This window comes from Odocoileus virginianus, unplaced genomic scaffold (assembly GCF_023699985.2).
Source record: "Odocoileus virginianus isolate 20LAN1187 ecotype Illinois unplaced genomic scaffold, Ovbor_1.2 Unplaced_Contig_60, whole genome shotgun sequence".
Taxonomy (NCBI): domain Eukaryota; kingdom Metazoa; phylum Chordata; class Mammalia; order Artiodactyla; family Cervidae; genus Odocoileus; species Odocoileus virginianus.
In genome coordinates, this window is record NW_027224377.1 from 71,690 (window position 1) to 96,366 (window position 24,677).

At 36.7% G+C, this 24,677-nt stretch overlaps 2 pseudogenes; one reads left to right on the plus strand and one right to left on the minus strand.

Moving 5' to 3' along the window:
• Positions 1-799: 799 nt before the first annotated feature.
• On the plus strand, positions 800-12,013 carry LOC110145685 (olfactory receptor 4C12-like; annotated as a pseudogene).
• Positions 12,014-19,998: 7,985 nt separating this feature from the next.
• On the minus strand, positions 19,999-20,950 carry LOC110145715 (olfactory receptor 4C46-like; annotated as a pseudogene).
• Positions 20,951-24,677: the final 3,727 nt, after the last annotated feature.

Below are 24,677 nucleotides of genomic sequence, written 5' to 3' on the forward strand. Positions count from 1 at the left end.
AATGTGTTGGTAAGTCTACAGTTTGTTTTTGAAGTATAGTTGACTTACAACACTGTTATTTTCTGTTAAAAAACATAGTGATTTTTTTCCTATACATTTCAAAATGATCACTAAAAGTCTAATTATGTTATGTAATATAAAGCTATTACTTAGTTATTGATTATATTTTCAACACTGTACATTTTATCATCATGACTCATTTATTTTTCTGCTGGAAGTTATTCCTCTTAATTTTCTTCAACTATTTCTTTCGTCTCCCCATTCCTTCTCCTTTGGTATCTAACTGCTTTTTTCTCTGTGACTGTTTATGGTTTGCTATGTTTGATTATTGGTTTTGTTTTTTAAATTCAACATATACATGTTGAATATACCGTCTAGCATATATCCTCAGCATAATAACCTCTAGGTCCATTCACAAATGGCAAGATTTAATTCTTTTTCTTTTTTTTTATAACTGAGTAATATCCCATTGACTTTACATAACACATCTTCATCCATTCATCTATTTATGGGTACTTGGGATCCTTCTATGTCTTGGCTATTATAAATAATGCTGCAATGAACATAGAGTGCATATGTGTTTTCTTTTTTTTTTTCTTTTTTTTTTTCCATTTATTTTTATCAGTTGGAGGCTAATCACTCTACAATATTGTAGTGGTATTTGCCATACATTGACATGAATCAGCCATGGATTTACATGTATTCCCCACCCCGATCCCCCCTCCCACCTCCCTCTCTACCCGATCCCTCTGGGTGTTCCCAGTGCACCAGCCCCGAGCACTTTTCTCATGCATCCAATATGAATGACTATGTCTTCTTTGGAGAAATGTCTATTCAGGTACTCTCCTCATTTTGTAAAACCTGGAATGTTTGTTTTTTTGATGTATGAGTTGTATGAGGTTTGTTTTTTTGTATATTGTAGATATTAACTTCTTATCAAATATATTGTTTGCAAATATATTTTCTCACTTAGTAGGCCTTTTGTGTTTTTGATGGTTTCCTTCACTGTGCAAGAGGTTTTTTACTTTAATGTATCCTCATCTGTTTAACTTTCCTTTTGTTTCTTTTGCCAAAGGAAACATATCCAAAAATTATTGCTAAGATCAATGTCAAAGAGTGTACAGTCTATATTTTCTTCTAGGAGTTTTATCATTTCAGGTCTTATATTCAAGTATTTAACCCATTTTAAATTTATTTTTGTGCATGGTGTGAGAGAGTGGTTAATTTGATCCATCTTATAGCTTTCCAGTTTTTCCAACATTGTTTATTGAAGAGACTGTCTTTTCCCTTTGCCTCCTTTGTCATGGATTAACTGATCATATGCTGTAGGTCCTTTTTTTGGCTCTATAGATTGTTTCATTGATCATGGTATCTGTTTTTATGTTTAAGTCATACTGTTTGATTACTATAGGTTTTTAGTATAATTTGAAATCAGGGAGTGTGCTACTTCCACTTTGTTCTTTCTCAAGACTGTTCTGGATATTCAGGGTATTTATATTTTCATATAAATTTTAGAACTATTTATTCTAGTTATGTGAAAAATAACATTGGTATTTTGGCAGAGATTTCATTGAACCTATAGATTGCCTTAAATAATATTGTGATTTTAATAATATTAATTCTTCCAGTTCATGAACATGATATATATTTACATGCATTTGTATAGTCTTGAGTTTCTTCCATCAGTCTATTACAGCTTACCAAGTCCAGATCTTTTACCTCCTTAATTAGATTTATTCCTCGATATTTTATTTTTTTTATCATGTAATTGTAAATTGGATTGTTCTCTCTTTTTTTTTTCCATTTATTTTTATTAGCTGGAGGCTAATTACTTTACATCATTACAGTAGTTTTTGTCATACATTGAAATGAATTAGCCATGGATTTACATGTATTCCCCATCCCAGTCCCCCCTCCCACCTCCCTTTCCACCCGATCCCTCTGGGTCTTCCCAGTGCACCAGGCCCGAGCGCCAGAACATGGATTGTTCTCTTAATTTCTATTTCTGATGGTTTGTTGCTAGTGTGTTGAAGAAATGCAACAGATTTCTGTATATTAATTTTGTATTCTGAAACTTTACCAAATTCATTGATGAGCTCTAGTAGCTTTTCAAAGATTTTCTATATATATTGTCATATCAGCAGCAGTGACAGTTTTACTTGTTTCTAATTTGGATTTATTTTATTTCTTTTCTCTGATTTCTATGGCTAGAACTTCCAACAAATAATAAATGTGGCAAGAATGAACATCCTTGTCTCTTTTCCTTATCTTAGAGGAAATACTTTCTGTATACATAGTATAACATTATACACTGAGTATAATGTTAACTGTGAGATTATCATGAATGGCCTTTATTACACTGAGATTTGTTTCCTCTATTCCCACTTTCTGAAGAGTTTTTGTCACAAATGGGTGAAGAACTTTGTCAAAAGCTTTCTTTGCCTATATTAAGATGATTAAATGATTTTTAGTCCTCAATTTGTTAACATGGTATATCACATTGATTACTTTGTTGATATTGAACTATCCTTATATCTCTGGGATAAATCTTATTTGATCATAGTGTATGATCAATTTATATTGAATTTAGTTGCTAATATCTTATTGAAGAATTTTACATCTAGGTTCATCAGTATATTGGCCAGTAATTTTCTCCCTTTTTAGTGATATTTCTGTCTGGTTTTGGGTGATGCAGGCCTCATAGAGTGAGATGAGAACCACCCCTTTCTCTGTAATTTTTTTGAAATAGTTTCAGAAAGACAGGCACTAATTCTTCACTAAATATTTGGTAGAACTTACCTGTGAAGTAATCTGGTCCTGGACTTTTTTTATTTTTAATTGAAAGTGTGTGTTACTTGCTCAGTCATGTCTGACTCTTTGTGACCCTATGAAATGTAGACTACCAGGCTCCTCTGTTGGTGGAATTCTTCAGACAAGAATACTGGAGTGGATTGCCATTTTCTCTTCAAGGGGATCTTCCCAATCCAGTAATTGAACCCTGGTCTCCTGCATTGAAGGTGGATTCTTTACCATCTGAGCCACTAAAGCTTTATTTTTTTAAATTACTGACTTAATTTAATTACTGGTAATTGATATGTTCATATTTCTTGTTTTTTTTTTCCTGGTTCAGTCTTGCAGGATTATGCATTTCTAGGAATTTGTCCATTTCTTCTAAGCTGTTTATTTTATTGGCATAAAGTTGTTTGTAGTAATCTCGCCTAGAGTGAGGCATCCTGAAATGCGAAGTCAAGTGGGCCTTAGAAGAATCACTGCAAGCAAAGCTAGTGGAGGTGATGGCATTCCAGTTGACCTATTTCAAATCCTAAAAGATGATGCTGTGAAAGTGCTGCACTCAATATGTCAGCAAATTTGGAAAACTCAGCAGTGGCCACAGAACTGGAAAAGGTCAGTTTCATTCCAATCCCAAAGAAAGGCAATGACAAAGAATGCTCAAACTACCACACAACTGCACTCATCTCACATGCTAGTAAAGTAATGCTCAAAATTCACCAAGCCAAACTCCAGCAATACATGAGCCATGAACTTCCAGATATTCAAGCTGGTTTTAGAAAAGGCAGAGGAACCAGAGATCAAATTGCCAACATCTGCTGGATTATCAAAAAAGCAAGATTTCCAGAAAAACACCTATTTCTGCTTTACTATGCCAAAGACTTTGACAGTCTGGATGACAATAAACTGTGAAAAATTCTGAAAGAGATGGGAATACCAGACCACCTGATCTGTCTCTTAAGAAACCTGTATGCAGACCAGGAAGCAGTAGTTAAGCTGGACATGGAACAGCAGACTGGTTCCAAATAGGAAAGGACTATGTCAAGGCTATATGTTGTCACCCTGCTTATTTAACTTCTATGCAGAGTACATCATGAGAAACCCTGGGCTGGAGGAAGCACAAGTTGGAATCAAGATTGCCGGGAGAAATATCAGTAAATTCAGATATGCAGATGACACCACCCATATGGCAGAAAGTGAAGAAGAATTTAAGAGCCTCTTGATTAAAGTGAAAGAGGAGAGTGAAAACGTGGGTTAAAGCTCAACATTCAGAATACTAAGATCATGGCATCTGGTCCCATCACTTCATGGCAAATAGATGGGGAAACAGTGGAAACAGTGACAGACTTTATTTATTTATTTATTTATTTATCTGGCTCCAAAATCACTGCAGATGTTAATTACAGCCATGAAATTAAAAGACACTTACTCCTTGGAAGGACAGTTATGACCAACCTAGATAGCACATTAAAAAGCAGAGACATTACTTTGTCAACAAGGTCCATCTAGTCAAGGCTATGGTTTTTCCAGTAGTCATGCATGGATGTGAGAGTTGGACTATAAAGAAACCTGAGTGCCGAAGAATTGATGCTTTTGAACTGTGGTGTTGGAGAAGACTCTTGAGAGTCCCTTGGGCTGCAAGAAGATCCAACCAGTCCATCCTAAAGGAGATCAGTCCTGGGTGTTCATTGGAAGGCCTGATGTTGAAGCTGAAACTCCAATATTTGGCCACCTGATGCAAAGAGCTGACTCACTGGAAAAGACCCTGATGCTGGGAAAGATTGAGGGCAGGAGGAGACGGGGGTGACAGAGGATGAGATGGTTGGATGACATTACCCACTCAATGGACATGGGTTTGGGTGGATTCTGGTAGTTGGTTCTGGACAGCGAGGCCTGGCATGATGCAGCTCATGTGGTCACAAAGAGTTGGACATGGCTGAGCAACTGAACTGAACTGAACTAATCTCTTATAATCCTTTTTGCTTTCTGTGGGATTATTTATAACTTCTTTTTTAAAAAATTTTTGTTTTTATTGATTTGGGTCTTGATGAGTCTGGATAAATTTTTGTCAATTTTGTTTATCTTTTCAATGAACCAGGTCTTAGTTTCATTATTATTATTGTATTATTATTTTAATTTTAGTCTTTTTCCATATATTTCTATTCTGATCATTATGATTTCTTTCCTTCTACTAACTTTGGGATTTGTTTGCTTTCTTTTTCTATTTCTTTTAGGTGAATTGTTAGATTGTTATTTGAGATTTCTCCTGTTTCTTGAAGTAGGCTTCTATTGCTCTAAACTTCCCTCTTAGAACTGCTTCTGCTGCCTCCTATAGATTCCTGGATGGAGGGCATGGCAACCTGCTCCAGTATTCTTGCCTGGAGAATCCCCATGAACAGAGTAGCCTTGTAGACTATGGTCCACAGAGTCACACAGAGTAGGATATGACTGAAGCAATGTAGCATGCACACATAGATTCTACGTAATTTTTTGCTGTTGTTTGTTTGTTTGTTTTGTTCTAAATTGTTTCCAGGCATTTTAAAATTTCTTTCTTTTTTTCAGTGATTCATTAATTGTCTAGTGTTGTATTGTTTAACTGCCACTTGCTTTTTCAGTTTTTTTTTTTTCTTTTCCTATAGTTGATTTCTAGTTTCACAGTGTTATGGCCAGAAAAATAATTTCTTGATATGGTTATACTATTATCACTATCTTCCCTAGTTCTCCATCTACTGCCTAGCCATAATATTTAAATATAATAACTATATCAAGTCATATATCATGTGACTTAAACCCTCTCCTCTAGGTTGCAGAGTATTTGCTAAAAATATATGTTTCACTGTCCTGAGGATAATGTGAAGAAACTTTGAAAAAAAAAATTTACCTAGGTAGACTTCTTTTATTGAATGACCAGTTGAATTTCTAAAAGTCTAAAATAGTCAGTGAGAAGGCATAAGAGTATATCTTTCTATATTTCTACACCAGAAGTGTTGGTAGTAGAATTTTAGCCTCTATTTGTTCTCCAACTCTAGATATCACACTGCCTGAAAATATAGCAAGTCACAAGGGTTTCTATAGATAGCGTATGTCCTGATGTGCTTATAGTACAACTGAGAGCTTGACTCAGAATGTCACCCTCATCTGGTAACCTTAGCTAGTGAGGGAATGCTCTCAGGGATATGCAACCTCCAGGAAACTCCATGGAATCGTTCACATAGTGTTTACTATCCTTTATGCCTCAGCTCATGATACCCTAAGACTTATATGAGGACTGCTTTCTCAAACAAATTTACAACCAGGAATGGAAACTGTTACTACATTAGTTTAAAGTTCACAGAAAAGAACCAATCAGGTGAAGATGTGCTGTTTGTGGACAAATTCTCCCAAATATCTGTTTCTAAGGCAAAATCTTAAAAAACAGAGATAATTAATTCCTAGCAGGACAAAGACTTAGATATTAATAGAAAAATCAGTCCTTTAACATTCTCAGTTAATACTGTATTCTCAGTATTCTTCTCTAAATACTAAGATTCAAGAAGAAGCTGTTTTCTTATTTTAAGAGCAGAATAAGAGGAGTTTATTAAGTAATTGAAATATTTGTACTTCTTGTTCTGGAGTCATGAATCTAAGTGCTATAGATCAGATGATTCTCTTTAGTACCTAAGAAGTTTGGGTTTCAAATTTATCATAGCATTTTTTTTTCCTTTGATGTGAATTTCCAAGACACTGGAGCTTTGCAAATGTTTGCTGAATCCATTTGAGTTTATCTGTGCCATCTTGACATTCTCTGCTTCCTGTAGAATTATCCAGTCAGTGGGAACACTTGAGAAACTTCCATTACATGACATGATGTTTGAGCAGCTACAAATAATGATTATTTATTATTCCTGAATGCATTGGTCATTCTTCTGAAGGACAGAGGCCACGATGATAAGTTAACTAGCACTGTTGATTTTTAACCTGGTTTTTACATTTCCATTTTATTCCAAGGGGTTTAGAGTTAAAATCATTAAAGTTTTCCTTTCTGATATTCATGGTTTTAGGTGTTTTAGGATATTTTGCAAAAATATTTATTTTTCTCACTGTTTATGGGTTTAGCTACAATTAATAAGGGATAGGTTTATGATGTATGGATTCCCATGGAGAATCCATGGGAGAGAGGACAACACTTGGATTCTATTTTTTGAAGAAAAAGCTCAGTTCAAAAACCAAGATCCAACCAACTACAATATTGTAAAGTAATTAGCCTCCAACTAATAAAAATAAATGAAATAAATATATATATATATTACATTAAAAAAAAACCAAGATCCAAAGAGAAAATGAATTAAAATATGACTTTAAAAATGTACCCCTTGCTGTGATCAGGCATTGTTATTAAACTCCAAGCTCAAAGGTTATTTTATTCTAATTATATTCAAACTTTGGTTGATCTTGTTAGATCTTATTTTTGTTTCAGTGGATGTGGTCCCAGTAGCATGAATGAATTTCTGTATCCCTGAACTGGACTTCCCTGGTGGCTCAGTGGTAAAGAATCTACTTGCCAATGCAGGAGATGCAAGAGATGCAGGTTTGATCCCTGGGTTGGGAAAATCCTCTGGAGTAGGAAATGGCAACCTATTCCAGTATTCTTGCCTGGAAAATTCCATGGACAAAGGAGCCTGGCAGGCTGCAGTCCATAGAGTCACAAAGACTTGTACATGGCTGAACACACACACACACAATCTTAGACTTACATCTTTTTCTTAGAGAGTCAAAACAGGTATTGCTAAATATGAGAGATGAAAATTAATTCTCTTTGTCACCTTATGGTGATTATTTTTCCTGTATACAGTCACCTTAAGCTGGCTGAACAGAGTAAGATTTGGTGCTGTGAAAAAAAAAAATACTGTTTTGGGCTTTAGAAGACTTGGATTCTTGTGTTCTAATGATCAGTTAGCTGTGTTTCTCTCTGGGTCTCAGTTTCCTCATCTTTAAAGAGGATCATGACATTTGGTCCCATCACTTCATGGCAAATAGATGGGGAAACAATGGAAACAGTGACAAATTTTATTTTCTTGGCTCCAAATCACTGAAGGTGGTGACTATAGCCATGAAATTAAAAGATGCTTGCTTCCTGGAAGAAGAACTATGACCAAACTAGATAGCATATTAAAAAGCAGAGACACTACTTTGCCAACAAAGGTCCGTTTAGTCAAGGCTATGGTTTTTCCAGTAGTCATGTATGGATGTGAGAGTTGGAACATAAAGAAAGCTGAATGCTGAAGAATTGATACTTTTGAACTGTGGTGTTGGAGAAGACTCTTGACAGTCCCTTGGACAGCAAGGAGATCAAACCAGTCAATCCTAAATAGATCAGTCTGAATATTCATTGGAAGATTTGATGCTGAAGCTGAAAGTCCAATACTTTGGCCACCTGATGTGAAGAATTGACTCATTTAAAAAGACCCTGGGAAAGATTGAAGGCAGGAGGAGAAGGGGACAACAGTGGATTAGATGGTTGGATGGAATCACCAACTCAATGGACATGAATTTGAGCAAGCTCTGGAGTTGGTGATGGACAGGGAGGCCTGGCATGCTGCAGTCCATGGGGTCTCAAAAAGTCAGACATCTCTGAGCAACTGAACTGAATCGAACTGATGAGATGATAAAATGTAAAGTACTGGGAGATTTTTTCTTCACAAAATTCTAGGTCTTGTCCAATTGACCCTGGATCCCATTAACATCTTTCACTATATTTCATAGGTTAGCAAAAGAACTGCCACGGATTTCATGTGGTCACTGGTGGCCATGTCTAAACTCTGGCATTGCTGATTCCCAGAAGTAAACTGGATTCCTCCTGGAGAGGCACTCAGTGGTAAAGAGCTACATACAGGCGTCCTGAATTTGAATACAGTCTTCTCTAATAGGTTTTTCATCATTATTACTTTGGACAAGTCATTTATCTTATTGTAACCTCAGTTTCTTTTTCTTTAAAATACAGACAACAGTACACCAACCTCACCAGGATCATTTCAAAGACCACGAACATGTGAAATATTTAGTATAATGCCTAATACATTGTGAAACTCAGCAAAGCTAACAGTTATTATATGAATGCCATGGTGTAAAAAATAAATCTCTGCATTCTATAAAGATTGAGAAAAAGCAGACTTATAGTAAAAGTGCATTTCCCAATGTTTGAGTATATTGAATTTAAGCAAGTAACAAAGATTTTCCTGCTTAAGAAGGGGTTTGTTTGCTGAAGTTCTTAGCTCTCAATTGCAGTCTGGGTGCCATTTGATGGAAGGTCAAGATTATTTTGCTGTCCATAACTTTAGTCCATTTCTTATTTTTCCAAAATTATGAGTATTAGAGAATATGAGTGGAAATAGGGACAGAATTGGTCTTTGGATTAAGGCAAAAAAAAAAAAAAAAACTGAAAATTATCTTGTCTTTGGGTCTGTCAATTAACAGAGGACATCAAAAATATCCACTGAGTTTGATGTAGGCCAGGTTGTTTTGTTTGTGAGTTGGTTACTGTGTTGTGTGGGATAAAAGTAGCTGATATAAATTGTAAAAGAGAACTGTTTTAAAGCTAACTGCTTCCAAGTTTGCAAGAAACTGAGGTAATAAGTGAAGTAATGAGAATGAATGAGTTAAGTTTGGGATTTTCTGTCTGATTTTGATCATGAAATCCAGCCTTTGGTACAGACCATTGGGAAAGTATAAAAATATATCAGTTGGTTCTTGGTTCTCCCAGGTGCCATCTTCTCTAGAGAAGAGTTGGCAATTAGAAGTGCACACAGACTTTCTTCTCAAGTGTTATTGTCCCTGGAAGAATTATCTGATGCCTTGGGCTGTCCAGAAGAGAGCCCACTATCCTGGGGCTTGGAACTCTAAAGCTATCCTCTCAACGAAGAGTTTGTGGTATCATCTGAAAGAGTTCCCTGGTGCAGAGAATCTGGGCTTCCCTGGTAGCTCAGGCAGTAAAGCATCTGCCTGCAATGCGGCAGTCTGGGTTCAATCCCTGGGTCTCAAAGATCCCCTAGAGAAGGAAACGGCAACCCACTCCAGTACTCTTGACTGGAAAATTCCATGCACAGAGGAGCCTGGTAGGCTACAGTCCATGGGATCACAAAGAGTCGGACAAGACTGAGTAACTTCATTGGAAGAGTTACCTCATTATGTACCTTGCCCACTTGTAACATAGACAATTCATTTTACCCTTCAGTGCCTTTTTGCTTTAAAAATACATAAATATAAAGAGAATAATGAAATCTTAGTTATTGTAAAATGCAAAGATTAATAATGACAATACTTAGTATGCATGTTGCTAAGTTACTTCAGGCATGTCTGGCTCTTTGTGACCCTATGGACTGTAGCCCACCAGGCCCTTATGTCCATGGGATTCTCCAGACAAGCATTCTGGAGTGAATTGGCATGCCCTTCTCCAACACAACCAAGAGATCAAACCTGGGTCTTGATGTCTTTTATGTCTTCTGCATTGGCATGCAGTTTCTTTACACTAGTGCCATCTGGGAAGCCCACTGAGCTATGTATGTTACCTTAAAGTTGACTTGACTAATACATATATTCCTCATCAAGTAAATGGAAATAGACTTGGCGTTAAAGTGATCTGGTTGATAACTAAGACTTGGCTTATTACCTGTTAGTATTAATGGCATATGTTAAAACTAGTGATCAATAATTTTTAGATGGTAGACTAAAGACAGCATCTAGGATGATTAAAAGTGGTCCATGGGGCAGCTAGGGCAGACTTACCCCCTGCCCTGATCCTCTAAAAGCTGTTAGAGTCCAGCAAGTCCCTCATTCTATGTTCATTTCATGAACTGATAACAATAAATTTATGAGTACATTAAAGCAATTTCTTCAAATATTAATATATTCAGATAATATATTTTTGGGTCCCACAATGTGCCAGTCACAACTTCCTATGTTCCTTTTCCAATACATATACCATTCAATTAAAAATTCATTGTTTCAACCTAAGGCCTCCAAGAAAAAAACATGTAAGTTATATTTATTTTCTGATTAAAATTAGTAATGAAAGCTCCAGCACTTTAAAAAAATATTAAAGAATGTAAAAACCAAAATCTGAGAGTCAACTAAGAGAAATTTTGATGTATGAGTTCATAGACAGTTTGGGAAAAAGAAGGAATCATTTGTGATATTGTCAGAGTACTGTTAAAAGGTAGTATTTTGCAGTAATTCATTCTTTTATATTCCCTTTTTCTTTCTTTCTTTTTTAAAGGTAAAGTTTTCCTTGCCAGAGTTTTTATTAGCTATACCACATAGAAGGAGAATGAAAGAATGTGACTGTATTCATTCTAGTAGGTCTTACACAGACCCCCCAAATGCAAAAAATAGTGTTTGTTGTGTTTTTGGTCTTATACATGGTAACCCTCTCAGGCAACCTGCTTATTGTGGTTACCATTACCACCAGCCTTGCTCTGAACTCCCCCATGTACTTCTTCCTGACCCACCTTTCCTTGATAGACAATCTAGTCTTCTTCTTCGGCTCCTAAGTTGATTGTGGACTCCCTTCATGAGATCAAGACAATCTCCTTTAATGGGTGTATGTCTCAAGTCTATGCAGAGCACATTTTTGGTGCTACTGAGATCATCCTGCTCCCAGAGATGGCCTATGACCGCTATGTGGCCATCTGAAAACCTCTGCACTACACGGCCATCATGAGCCACAGGCTGTGCCTCCTCCTGCTGGGGCTGGCCTGGACTGGAGGCTTTCTCCACACAACCATTCAGATCCTCTTTACAGTCTGGCTGCCCTTCTGTGGCCCCAATGTCGCAGACCACTTCATGTGTGACTTGTACCCTTTGTTAAAGCTTGTCTGCATGGACACTCACATCCTTGGTCTCTTTGTTGCTGCCAACAGTGGGTTCATCTGTCTGTTAAACTTCCTCCTCTTGTTTGGTCTCCTATGTGGTCATCTTGTGCTCCCTAAAGAACTATAGCCTGGAGAGGAGAGGCAAAGCCTTTCTACATGGGTGTCTCGCATCACAGTAGCTGTTTTGTCTTTAGTGCCCTGCATGTTTGTTTATCTTTGCCCAGTCACCACTCTGCCCATTGATAAAGCTGTTGCTATTTTTTACACTGTGGTGGCCCCTATGTTAAATCCCTTAATCTATACCCTAAGAAATGCTGAGATAAAAAAATGCTATGAAAAAACACTGGAGACAGAAAGTGACTGCAGATAGTGATTAAAGAGATTCACTGAGCTTTATAGATAGAAGTAAAAGAGATAATCTCATCCAATCCTTTTGATCTGTAGATGAATACATCAACTCTAAAAAAGACTGAATAATAATTGCAGATAGCCACTGAATGACAGCGTAGTCTGGCATGCTGCAGTCTGTGGTGTTGTAAAGTATTGGACATGGCTTAGGGACTGAACAGCAACTTGCACACAGACCTAAAGTTTAGACTGGAATCCAGATTTACTTTCTCCCATCCCACACTCTCATCACAACTTAATGCTTTTTAATCAATATTTATCTATTATCTTGTTATCTCAAATGTCTTTAGAAGCTACAAGCTAAGAACCCAGAATATTGGATTGGTATTCAAATTGTCTTATTATGTAACATGGAGATGTTGGTTACTACTGATTATTGAAAATAACATGTCAAAAATATTCATTTATTTTGGACTCAATATAAATTATTTTGTGGAATTTTCTTGTTCATTGAATTTTTGTTGTACAGTGAAAAGAAATAGTATTTCTTAAATGTTTATAAGGCTGGCATTGTGTTTGGTATTTTATATGTGATATCAGTTAAGGTTCAGCCAGGAGACAGACCACAGTGCAATTGAATGGAAAGAGTTCACATGCAATAAATAATTGTATCAGGGTATTAACTACAAGGGGCTTCCCTGGTGGCTGGGTGGTAAAAATTCTACTGCCAATGCAAAAGACTTGGATTCGACCACTGTGTTGGGAAGATCTCCTGGAGAAGGTAATGGCAACCCACTCCATTACACTTGCTTGGAAATCCCATTGACAGAGGATCCTAGTGGTCTGCAGTCTATGGAGTTGCAAGAGAGTCAGACACCACTTAGTGACTAAACGACAACAGCTATTAACTATAACAGGGTGTAATGAGCCCTCTAAAGAAGGACCTGGGGCTGCAAGATGAATTTAGAAGAAAGTAACATACTTAGAATGTGAGTACCCTTCCCGAGTTTGGGATTCTATTCTTATGGAGAAGGTATAGTTTCCCACTGAACTGTGGGAAAGTTTAACTGGGTTGCCTTGGGAGAGAAATAATTCGCGATGTCTGAACAGAGGCTGGCAAGAATGAAATGTTTCTGGCACTGGTGAGATGGAGCCTTTCACTGTAGTGCTGGCTGGCTGAGGCTCATGAATAAAGAACTCTGACCTTGAGTGGCAAGCAGAAAAATCCATTTTGGGTGTAGGTGCAGCAAGGCTGGCAGAAAACACAACCCACTCCAATATTCTTGCCTGGAAAATTCCATGAACAGAGGAGCTTTGTGGGCTACAGCCCATGAGGTTGCAAAAGAATCAGACAACACTGAGCAACTAGCTGAGTGATCATTGATCTCATTAATCCTTTCAGTAAAGATGCACAAACAGAGATGAACAATCACTTGGAGGTGGTTATTTTAGAACAGATTTAAGCATCTTTGTTATTTAAACTTTTAGCTCTGTAACAGAATAAAACAAAATGAAAAGAGAACTTATCAGAATCTGTTGCATGCAGTTCAAGCTGCTCAATGCAACTAAATACAATGTGAAAACTTTAAAAGCTATGAAAACAACCAATGGGCGCTAGCATAAAATTTTGGGAGTTTGAACAAAATATCTACTTTAATTAATAAAACTGTATCACATGTTAATTTCCTGTTTATTTTTTGTTGTTCTTCTTGTTATTTTGTTTTTGTTTTTTACAACATAGTATTTCTCAGAATTGGATCAAAAGTTTCAAGCCTCATTCATTTTTTTTTAATCCCTAAGATAATACACTTTCTAGACTTTTAGTAGTATCACTAGATGGCAGAATAAATGGAACTGTATCAAAGTTTTGAGTGAATTATTCTGTTGGACATATTTTCTAATTTTTCTTGTTATGGATTTTTAGATGGGCTTCCCAGATGGCTCATTAGTAAAGTATCCACCTGCAATGCAGGAGACCCAGGTTTTATCCCTGGGTCAGGAAGATCTCTTGGAGAAGGAAATGGACAACTCACTTCAGTATTCTTGCCTGGTAAATTCCATGAACAGAGAAGCCTGGTGACACAAAAGACTCAGACATGGTTTAGCGACCGTACAACAACAACAGCAATGGCTCCTTAGATCCACTCATCATTCAAATGTGGACATTTAATTTCCAGAAACATGGGGTTTTAAAAGAATCTTTGATATTAATTTTTCATTTAAATGCTATCTTCTCTGCAATCACCCTCTGTTCTTTCTCAGTCTTTTAACTTTTCTGAGGCTTTTAATGGCTAAGTCAAAGAGCTCTTGGTGCATATCACATTGCACTTGCAATTATGCGCTGCATGGCAACCCACTCCAGTGTTCTTGCCTAGAGAATCCTGTGGACAGAAGAGCCTGGTGGGCTGCTGTCCATAGGGTCGCATAGAGTTGGACATGACTGAAGCGACTTAGCATGCATGTGTGCATGCTACTGCTGCTAAGTTGCTTCAGTCGTGTCCGACTCTGTGCAACCCAATAGATAGCAGTCCACCAGGCTCCACCGTCCCTGGGATTCTCCAGGCAAGAACACTGGAGTGGGTTGCCATTTCCTTCTCCAATGCATGAAAGTGAAAAGTGAAAGTGAAGTCGCTCAGTCGTGTCTGACTCTTCACGACCCCATGGACTGCAGCCTACCAGGCTCCTCTGCCCATGGGATTTTCCAGGCAAGAGTACTGGAGTGGGTTGCCATTGCCTTCCCCGGCAATTATGTGAGTTATTGTCAGATATATTTTAATATTTATTTCTAACATAATTCCACAGTGATAAGAGAACAGACTCTGTATGATTTCAATACCTTTAGACCATGAATTTTTGCACCTTGTTTTATGTCCCTGGATATGTTCCAGTGTCTCCTGGTTTATAGTCTATGGGAACTTGAATAGAATTTGTATTTTACTGTTGTGTGAAAATTGTATAAATCTTCATTATATTGAATCGCTTAATAGTGCTTTTCAGGTCTACTTTATCCTTCTACTTTTCTGCTTATTCATTCTATTAATTTTTGTGAGTTTGATGTTGAAACTCCAAATAAAAGTTTAAATTTATCTGTTTAAAAATAATTGCAACATATAGTGGAACTATATGCAACTGTGTTCTGCATTTTCCAAGTCTCTTGTAAATGTGCCATCATACTTTCATGATTAAAAAAAGAAAGATAAAGACTAACTCTACCAAATGTTGTTGAGGATGTGAATTAGCTGAACTTTTATACATTGCTTCAATGTATACATAAAATGAAAATTGATACAAGCACAGAAAACTTTAAACTCTGAATTTTCATGTATCAGTAAGTACAGTAAGTACAGTCAAGCAGTTCAGTTGCTCAGTCGTGTCAGACTCTTTGTGACCCCATGAATCACAGCATGCCAGGGCTCCCTGTCCATCACCAACTCCCAGAGTTTATTCAAACCCATGCCCATCCAGTCAGTGATGCCATCCAGCCATCTCATTCTGTCATCCTGTTCTCCTCCTGCCCCCAATCCCTCCCAGCATCAGGGTCTTTTCCAATGAGTCAACTTTTTGCATGAGGTGGCCAAAGCATTGGAGTTTCAGCTTCAGCATCAGTCCTTCCAATGAACACCCAGGACTGATCTCCTTTAGGATGGACTGGTTGGATCTCCTTGCAGTCCAAGGGACTCTGAAGAGTCTTCTCCAACACCACAGTTCAAAAGCATCAATTTTTTGGTGCTCAGCTTGTCTCTTCACAGTCCAACTCTCACATCCATACATGATCACTGGAAAAACCATAGCCTTGACTCTACAGACATTTGTTGGTAAAGTAATGTCTCTGCTTTTTAATAACCTATCAGTAAGTACATGTGCATGCTAAGTTGCTTTAGTCATGTCTGACTCTTTGCTACCCTATGGGCCCACCAGGCTCTTCTGTCCATCAAATTTTCCAGGCAAGAATAATGAAGTGGATTGCCATTTCCTTCTCCAGTGGATCTTCCTGACCCAGGGATCAAACCCATATCTCTTACATCTCCTGCATTGGCAGGTGGGTTCTTTATCAGTAGCACTGCCTAGGATGAAGTCTAGCACTTTTCAAAGTATAAATGAAGGGTCTAGTCTTTTCTACACTGTCAAAAGAGTTTATAGAGTTAGAGTTTGGCACTAGGATGGGGGCAGGAATATCTAGAGAAGGTGAAGTCCTGGAAAGATTTAAAGTAGCTAGCATCCAGGGACAAAACCGGAAATGATATCCAAAGGTGAATGAAATTTCAACATGGCAGAAAGGCAAAATCATACATAAGTCAACAAGATGGATAACAGACACCAAGCCACCAAGACACTTCAGAGCAGTGGGAAAAAAGTAGAACTTGGAGAATTTGCGGGGTACAACTCTGTGGTGCTTTCCTACTCATTCTATAATTGTAAGGAAATTAATAAAAATGTCCAGTTTGTACAGGAACAAGGTCAGTGAAACTGGTTATAAACCTTCATGTTGATTCCCACTGAGCATGATAAGATGGTCACAGAGATTAGTTAGGCAGGCTTAATAAATGGTGTCTCTACTCAGCTGACTCAATGGACAGGAATTTGAGCAAACTCCAGGAGGTAGTGGAGGACAGAGGAGACTGGTGTGCTACAGTCCATGGGATGGCAAAGAGTTGGACACAACTTGATGGCTGAACAACAATAATAACAACAATCACATTACACTTCATTGCTTTTGTTAAACATATTTTCCTTGCAATTCTGTTTCTTATATCACAGGGTAATTTTAATTCTCATTAAAAATATAAAAAGCTGTTATTTTATCAGATATATCTCATTTCCCTTTGCATCTAAGCATCCATGTTCCTCAAATCACCCTGTTTCCATCAGCAACTCATTTCTGCATGTTTTTTTGTACTGTGTCATATTGCTAATCATTGCCATCAACAGTCAGAGATAATGTCACTCATGTTTATGATTTTTATGAACAGTTTGGATTTATGCAGATAAAAGTCACAAACACTGGTACTCTAAATATAGACATTATATTATATAACAATTATATCATAATTTTCTTCTAAAATTTTTAAATGAAAATAAATTTTCATATGTGAAGATACATGTATTATATTTTATTTCTTCATTAACCTCATTAGGGGTGCACATTTCTACAAGTCCTTATAGTTCTCATAAGAACTATATCTTTGCATTAAGTTTTGAGATTGAAAGTATGAATCAGCCAACTTTATTCTTCACTTTTCAGATTTCTTATTTGGTTTTTTGTTTGTTTGTTTTTACCTTTGGATTATTTGGGATTCTTGCAATTCCATATGAAACTTCTCTACAATTTCACACAAATTTTAGTATTAGTGTTTCCATTTCTGCATAAAATGATTTTTTATAAAGATTGCATTAAATATGCACTCTGGGAGATATTGTTATCTTAATTATATTGAGTCTACAAGTCTATGAATATGGGTTACATTTATATTTAGCTGTGCTCAGTTGCTTCAGTCATGTCTGACTCTATGCAACTCCATAGACTGTAGCCCACCAGGCTCCTCTGTCCAAGGGGTTCTCCAGGCAAAAATACTGGAGTGGGTTGCCATTTCCTCCTCCAGGGATCTTTCCTGACCCAGGTGTTGAACCTGTGTCTCCAGTGTCTCATGCATTGCAAGAGGATTCTTTACCTACTGAGCCACCCTATGTCTTCTTTAATTTATTTTAGTGATTTTTTTTTTTAATTTTTAGTGTACAATTCATCCACCATTTTGGTAAATTTATTCCAAAGCATTTTATTGTTTCTGATGGTATTGTCAACACACTTATTTTCTTAATTTTGTTTTTAGACTATTAATCCCTAGTATATTGAAATATAACTGATTTTGTACTAGTTCTAAGAGCTTCGTGTGTGAGTGTATTCCTTAGATTTTTTTTTCTACATAAGATTATGTCACTTGTTAGTATAGTTTTACTTCTTGCTTTCCAGTTTGTATACCTTTTATTCCTATTTCTAGTCTAATTTTTCTGGCACTAATCTTCAGGAAAATATTAAACAGAAATGATGAAAGGGAGCATGTTCTGATTTTATGAGGTAAGCTTTCAGCCTTTCATCATTAAATATAAGTCTTGGTTATGGGAGAAAGAGTGGCATACATTTGTTGCTGATTTAGAGCATGTCAGCCTTCTGGAGCACTTTGTCCCAGCCTTACTATGAATCGTCCCCATCTGGTCATGTAATTGCTTTCAAAAGGCTATTTCACAATTTTATTCACCAACTTTCTATTAAGTTCTTTTGTCTATAATTTGCAAATACTTCCTGAACTCTATCTCTCCATGTTAGATGGGGATCCCTAGATGCAGATCCTGGGATGGGATTTTTACAGAAGTGATTTATAAGGAGAAAGGGTAGGGTGAAGTGACTATGGTAGGAGAAGAAAGGGTGTAGTCTAAACTCAATTCTGGATTCAGCCTGTAGTCATGAGAGCTCTAGAGTACAATTTTATGGATCCTACACTCTGAGAAGGCAGGACCAAATCTGTTTTTCTTAATCACTGAAGACCCAACAATGATCCATGTGCCCAATTCACTACTTGAGATCAAAAATATTTACTGATAATTGACTGAAGGACAGAGGAATAATGGAAATATTATTAAATTGTTTTGTATGTAGATGTAGGCACAAAATAAAAACAAAAACAGTTTTTAATAGTGAAATGTTGCCAAAAGGTAAAGATTAACAGAAATATAATATGAATAGCTCATATATATAAGATAATGAACCTTGCTGAGACAGGAAAAACATCAAGGTAAACTATTTGCTCATATTGCTGATAATCTCAGTTTTCCTTTCTTTCTGTCTCTCAAAAGAAACAGTACAAAGAAACTGTGATTTCCTTAAATAGTTCAACTAGAATTCTCAGGATCTGAATTAAATAAAGGCAGGAAAAAAATCCTCTGAACTACAGTGCCTTTTGTCTTCTATATTTTGTTGAAATTTTATTTTTATTTAAACTTTTATGTATTAATTCAGTATTTATCATTAACCATAAATTGTGCTACCTTGAAGTAACTATTATTATATACCAGTAAAGTTCTTTATGGAATATGTTTAATAGATAGAAATTCCTATCTGACATCAAGAGTTTCTTCTATTTGAGTCATCACTCTTTCAGAAGGTTTTTCAGCCTAAGATGGTGACATGAGCAATACTAAATGCTATGAATCCTATAAGGAAATTTCAAAATGTCATACAATTTCCATTCAACAATTACAAATGTTCAATGGACAATTTTTAATTAAATGCATCCATTTTAATTGGAGAATAATTTCTCTGCATATTGTGCTGGGTTTTATAACAATAAAATAGTTACATACCATGATGTTACAGATAACAGATCACCATCAACTATGATACATAAAATGAAGAGTTATCAATGAATAGTTGGATTTTTAGTTACAGTAGCAAACTACTATTTACAATCTTTCCAGCATAGTCCTTGTCTCAATGAAAAGGAATTAATTTTTATCTTCCTTTCCTATCTTTTGTTGACAGTGTATCAAGGCAGTTAGGGTTATGGTCAGGGAAATGGGTATGATTCTGATTAATGTCTTTTCAATATATGTGCTTTGATACCATCCACTTTCTTACAATTTCACCACTTGTAAACCTGGGATAATAGCAGCTATCTACCAGTCTTTTTGGTTGCTATAGCGATTACTGGTTAATACTAATATACCTTAGTATTTCTTTCATTTTTTTAGACTAAAAAATCTATGAATCCGCATACATGGTTCTGCTAGTAAAATTAAACCCCAATTCGGTAGAATTTTCTAAATATGGAAAGAGTGGTTCTGGGATATGTTTTTCTTTTCTTTTCTTTTTTGGGGGGGGGGTGGGTTCTTCTTTCTGTTCACCTAAGTGCAGAATGCATAATTTGTTGTGGTTAATTTACTTCTTTATTCTTTACACATTCCTTGTTAAGATAATCCAAAATGTCCTTCAACCTATGTATTAGTTGACCAGTGTTTGACTCTAAAGCACATTTATTTGCTCCCTGAGAAAAGATTTTCTACTACACAAATTTCTAATGGCATTTTCCATCTGGGCATTTCTCAAGGTATAGATTAAAGGATTTAACATGGAAGTTATCATAGTATAAAATACAGCAACTGCTTTATCAATAGGTAAGGTAGCTGCAGGTCTCAGGTACACAAATATGCAGGGCACAAAGTATAAAATGACCTGCTGTGATGTGGGAGATGCAGGTGGAGAGGGCTTTTCGTCTTGCTTCCAAGCTGTAGGCCCTTAGGGAATGCAAGATGACCACATAGGAGACCAGCAGGAGAAGGAAGTTTAACAGACAGATGAAGCCACTGTTGGCAGCAATGAAGAGCCCTAGAGTGTGGGTATCAGTGCAGGCAAGACTGAGCAAAGGGTTCAGGTCACACATAAAGTGATCTATGATATTAGGGCCACAGAAGGGTAAGCGGAAGATGAAGAGGATCTGTATGAATCCATGAAGAAAGCCTCCCACCCATGACACTCCCACTAGCAACCAACACACCTGCCAGTTCATGATGCTTGTGTAGTGCAAGGGCTTGCAGATGGCCACATAGTGGTCATAGGCCATCACAGTAAGAAGGATGACTTCAGCACCTCCAAAGAAGTGTTCCCCAAAGATTTGGGTCATACATCCATTAAATAAGATGGTTTTCTTCTCATGGAGTGAATCTACAATCATCTTAGGGGCACATACAGAGGAGTAGCAGGCATCAATAAAGGAGAGATAGGTCAGGAAAAAGTACATGGGGGACCCCAAAGATGGGCTTGCAGTGATGGTGACCATGATAAGCACATTTCCTACCACAGTGGTGATGTAGATGACAAAGAACATGGCAAATACAATTGTCTGCATCTTTGGATTCTCTGTGAGCCCCAGCAGAACAAACTCTGTCACATTGTTCCTGCTCTCCATGTGTTTCATGAAATGGTTTATTCATGACCTAAAAGTGAGAGAGTTAATTTTTAGGTAGGTCAATAAGGAGTTGGGGCCTTCAAAGAGAAAGGGTCCAGGATCCTTGAGAAGGAGAAAAGGACAAACATTTTTTTTCTACATTGCTTTGTCTTAGTCACATATTTTTTTTTTCTTAAACTGAGTTTTTATGACAAGAATCTTTAAAATTAACTTTCTTTAAGCCCAGAGCTAATGATTACACAAAGAAACAACTCATCTTGCTAAAGGGTATGCTTTTCTCTTAAGCTCTGTACTACTGATTATATAACAACACTGTGTCTTCCTCAAGGGCATTTTTCTCCTCTTCTGATTAATCTTGTTATCTATGTTGTGGGAGTGGGTCTGGTAAGACCTTTCTATTGTGAGTTCTAATCTTGTGAATTTAAGGTGTATATTGTGGGAGTGGGTGTGGTAAAAAGTATATAAGGCCTTAATAAGACTTGATAAGAGGCAGTCTCAGTCTCCCTTCTGATGTCTATGTCAAAAGCTTTCTCTGCCCTTTTTCACCATGATGAAACTTCTGCCACACAAAGGCTCTGAGTGATCAAGATTTGTCCCTGATTCTGAAGCCTAAATCCTCTTCTTGAAAGAAAGAAAGAAAGTGAAGTTGCTCAGTCATGTCCGACTCTTTGCAACCCCATGGACTGTAGCCTGCACCAGGTTCCTCCATCCATGGGATTTTCTAGGCAAGAGTACCAGAGTGGGTTGCCATTTCCTTCTCCAGGAGATCACAAATTCATCATTTACTATCCAAAGCTATCAAAAGAAAACATAGTTTTAATTTATGCATTCTTAAACTTACTAAACTTCTTCACTTTAACAAGTGAAGAATACCCAGACTTTACTGAATATGAATTGTTTCTTGTTTTTTTTTTTTTTTTTTTAATGAAGAAAAGATTCTGAGTTCCTAAGATTAATCCAACTACCTCCAGGAAAAAAATTTTTTAATAATATATATGTGAGGACCTTTTGTAAACCTATGGGTTGGATAACTTAATCATCTGAAATGGTTCAGAGTCTAACTTCAAGTAGTTCATTTCCCAGATAATGGTAACTAAGTGTGAAAAGAGGTAGAGGATGGATGTAAAGCTTAGGAATTGTCCTTTTACTAAGAAATGGGGGCCATGGAAGGTAGTTGGAAGGATGAAATAAATCTCATGAAGAGGGAATCTTGGATGTTGTTCTAGTAAAGATTTTGTGTGTCTAGGATGAAGTTGGCAGGGTTTCAGTAAATGGATGGAAGATGTCTCCCAGATAGAAACCACAGTAGCAAAGTAGTTAGAATAGTTGAAACAGGAATAACACTATAATGTGCATGTGCTAAGTTGCTTCAGTCATGTCCATCTTTTTTGTGACACTATGGACTCTAGCCCACCAGGCTCCTTCCTCCATGGGATTCTCCAGGCAAGAACACTGGAGTAGGTTGCCATGCCCTCAGGTTGCCATCTTCCCAACAGGTTGTTGTGCTGTTTAGTCGCTAAGTTATGTCTGACTCTTTTGTGACCCCAGTGGACTGTAGCTGCTCCACACTCTTCTGTTCATGGGATTTTTCAGGCAAGAATACTGGAGCAGGTTTCTATTTCTTTCTCCATGGGGCTCTTCCTGACCTAGGGATCAAACCTATGTCTCCTGCATCGGCAGGTGGATTTTTACCACTGACTCACCAAGAAAGCCCAAAGAATGGGTGCAAGAGCTAGTTAGTATTCATAATGCATGTTGACTAAACCTAATTACTTTGCAATAGGTACATGTACATTCCAATGATTTATTCCAATGTTCATAGTATACAAGCACATACTTTCTTTTCCAAGTGATAACAACTTGTATGGTTGGTATTGTATCATCCATTTTGCAGATGAGGAAACAATCTCATAAACTAATGTGAATAGTTTAATAAAAGTGCTAATATTAACTAAAATGGCACACTTAGTGTGCATTAAGTGTTATTCAGACATTTAATTTTAATCCTTGGTACAAACCTACAAGATGGTTACTACCTTCATTTTTATGCCTATTTTACACATTAGGAAATAAAAGCATAGAGAAGTTAAGGTTTCTGTTCAAGGTCAAACAGCTAAAATTTTAGACAGAGGTAAGATTAGTTCAGATTATGGATCTTTATTTTTTGCTCCAAATTCTTAATACATGCTCTATATTGTTATGTTATAGCAAACAATGGATAACTAATAACCTCCTTTTGAAGTGACCACGATTATTATACTTTTGACTACTTTATTAATACTTGAGAGGCAAGTTTATATTGAGAAATCTTATCCATTCTCTATGTCACACACAAACACACAGAAACACACACATTGATATCTTTGAACTCCCAAGTAGTAAGTTAACTGTGGTACTGAATTAAGTGAATGGCCCTTTCATCTTGACTTCTTCCTCAGACCTAACTTTCCCTTCACTTATAACACCCCAAAGAATGGGGCTCCAGATTTCTCTGCAAAATGTTGAGAAAGTCTATGCCACTGGTTAAATGGCTTGGTTTGAGAATCGGAAAAGACCCAGTTTGAATCCTGGTTCTTCCAATTGCAGCTTCTTTCATCTGAAGTGCATTTCTTTGGCACCTTACATTCTTGTTTTCTCAGCTATAAAGTTAGAATAATAATATCCACTTCATAGATCAATAGTTGAGTGATTATGTATATGAACACACCCACCTGCTGTGGACACAAAAAATAACTTTTAGTTACTTTTGTGACTGTGTATACACCTGAGGGATAGGAAGAATTAACAATTGGAGCAGTAATACAGAGAAATGTTTAACCATGCTTCAAGCTCCAGAAGAACTTCTGCCAATTTTACTCTCAAAGAAACAGCAGAGGCTGATATTATCCATAGCAGGTTTCCCCAGGAAGGGTCTCCATATTTGTACTTGATGAAACAACTTGTGATTTATGCTACTGACATGTGTAATTCTCCTCTTTTACATATGTGAAGTATAATTAAATTTTGTTTTCATCCTCATTATTAGTCCTGATTACTAAAAAAGATGTTTCACAGCCAAGCATGGTTCCTGGTGTCACAGAGCTGGGTTCCTCAAATTGCTCAACCTCTTTGAATCTCAAATTTTTCAAGTGTCAAATTAAGTTAATATTTATGAATATCTTTTGAAAAATTGAAATTCAGATAAAAGTCTTTTACTATATTGAAAAGTGTTGAAAAATAATGAGTTATACATATGAAGTAGCAAATTAAAATAAGCATCAGCACTATTGAAAACCTTATCTTAGCTCTTCACATGACTTTAGTGATGTTTGAATGTGTTCAGAAGCAGTTCCATATTCAAACTAACTTTTTTTTTAAATTTTCATATATTTATTTCAAGATTTATTAATCATATATCTGTTTTCACAGTGTCTAGAAAGGATTTTTTTGTTTGTTTGTTTGTTTTTTAAATTTTTTTTCCATTTATTTTTATTAGTTGGAGGCTAATTACTTTACAATATTGTAGTGGTTTTTGTCATACATTGACATGAATCAGCCATGGATTTACATGTATTCCCCATCCCAATCCCCCCCTCCCACCTCCCTCTCCACCCGATTCCTCTGGGTTGTCCCAGTGCACCAGCCCCGAGCACTTGTCTCATGCATCGAGCTTGGGCTGGTGATCTGTTTCACCCTAGGTAATATACATGTTTTGATGCTGTTCTCTTGAAACATCCCACCCTTGCCTTCTCCCACA